The sequence below is a fragment of the Euprymna scolopes genome, chromosome 4, assembly GCF_053919585.1.
Source record: "Euprymna scolopes isolate OS-2025 chromosome 4, ASM5391958v1, whole genome shotgun sequence".
Taxonomy (NCBI): domain Eukaryota; kingdom Metazoa; phylum Mollusca; class Cephalopoda; order Sepiida; family Sepiolidae; genus Euprymna; species Euprymna scolopes.
This window is the reverse complement of record NC_136485.1, coordinates 113,270,748-113,273,247: the sequence shown is the minus strand read 5'-3', so window position 1 is coordinate 113,273,247 and position 2,500 is coordinate 113,270,748.

Genomic DNA, 2,500 nt, shown 5'->3' with positions numbered 1-2,500 from the left:
CTTTTTAATATAACATATTTAGCCATAAGAGGGGATTAAATAAATTAAATAGGTCCAATAATTATAAATAAAAAACTACTAATATTTATGTATATAAAAAAAGAATACAATACAAATATATATATACTTACACACACACACACATATATATACCCAAATATACACACACATATATATATATATATATATATATATATATATATATACATATACATGCACATAAGTAAAGGTGTAACTATACTATTAAGTTGGAAGTTTAAGCTATTTAAGTATAGATATAAAGTCATATTAAATCACAAAATAATACATTCAATACCAGATTACTTATAACACAGATACAAGTACACTTACCTATAAATATATTCAGGCAAAAGAAGTAATTAAATCAACGAAATACTCAAAAATAGCGACGCACAGGTAGATAGTACCCAAATTAAAAATAAGATACATATGTATATACTCACAGAGAACCAACCGACATACTAATAAGCACATATATACATATATATATATATACATATATATACATACACATATATATATATATATATATATATATATATACATATATATATAATCTTATGTATACACATACATACAAAAAATACACAAATATATGCACACAATCATATACTAATAAAAAACAACGCACCCACACATATATACACACACACATAAATATGTATAATTTACATAAATTATATATATAGAAATACATAAGAATACAAATAATTTGGCAAGGGTACAGATAGATACATACACACATAGAAACATACAAATGGTTTGAATAAACATGGGAGGGTATACAAAATAATATAGAAATATATAGATCTAAGTACACACGGTCATAAAATAAATACATAGACACATACATATACACATAGACACACAGGTATATAAGATAGGAGAAGTAAAGAATGAAATCAGGAGAGGAGAAAGTATATTAATAGAATATTAATAAATTATAGAAATCAGTGACAATTTTTAATTTATTTAAATTTTATATCTAAACTAAATTACTTAAAAGATGGGTTTTATAATGTTTGCAATTAATTGAATTTTCGTGCTTCTTATTTAATAATTTATCTCTTTCTCTAAAAGTAAGTATAAATAATTTCTCATAAAGACATAGGAAGCAAGGCGAGTTTAAAGATGAACAGGTTTTCGCTTTCTTTAACATTTTCCAATTTACTATTGGGGAGTAACCTTGCTCTACTAGTTCATTGTAATATTTAGACAAGGAAGTTCTATTTTTGTACTCATTATTTTCAAAAGAGCACTTGTGACCGGTAAATCTTTCTTTAAAATTGTTATTTGTCATTCCTATGTAATATTTTTTTTCATTCGGATTTTCCTTAGTAGAAATAGTTGCTTGGTACACTACAGAAGTAATTTGACAATTTCCTTTAAGAGGGCATTTTGATTTATTTCTACAGTTACAACTTTCGGTAGCAATGGGTGTGCTATTTTTGTTTAATATTTTGTTATTATGTTTTTTAATTATTTTTTCAAGGTTTTCATTACAGCTATAACTAAGTTTTATTGTATTTTTATTGAAAATTTTATGTAGTATATTATTAATAGGGAAGTGCTTTTTAATTAAGTTTAAGAATTTCATTCCTAGATTTGTTTTAAGTTTCAGATTAAAAGGGGGATTGTACCACAGGATTTTTATTTAATTAAAGTCCTGTGTTTTATTTAATTAAAGTCCTGTGTTTTAAGTTTTTTTAACTCCAACTTCTAAAGAGTTCCTACCTAAAATAAAAATCCATTATTCATTGAACTTTTGAATAGTCAAGTCGCTGCCTGATGATATCTGTTGTTTGATTGAAACAAGTGGCTATTTGTAGCAGGGGGGTGTGAGCATGTTTATATAACAATAAACAAGTATATATATATATATATATATATATATATATATATATATATATATATATATATATATATATATTTACATAGGAGTCACCACTTATCAGAGACCACTGGAGAGTAAGAATCAAAGAGTACGCAAAGGGATAATAGTTTAGTAATCGTGTGTATTCGATATTTGTAAATTGGATTACTTAAGGGGACTGCTTATCAAGAATTTTTTTTTTATGTTAGGCTGGAATACAATCAACTTGTGGTCAGCTGCGAAACAGGCAAACGAAGAGAGTCGCATAAGCATGCAGTACTTAAAAAGAAGCGTTGTTCCTGGCATCTACTTGCTGATTTAGGCACACATACAGAGCGGGGAAAATTACGTACAGCGGTTTTAGCTAGACGGGTGCTTTTCATGATTGATTTGTGAGGGGGGGACAAGAGATGTTAGTTAAGATAGCCACTTACAAGGGAAATACCGACAAAATAAAAACATATGTATATATATATATATATATATATATATATATATATATATATATATATATACATATATATTATATATAAGACGAATATATATATATATATATATATATATATATATATATATAAATATATATTAGACACGCGCACACACACA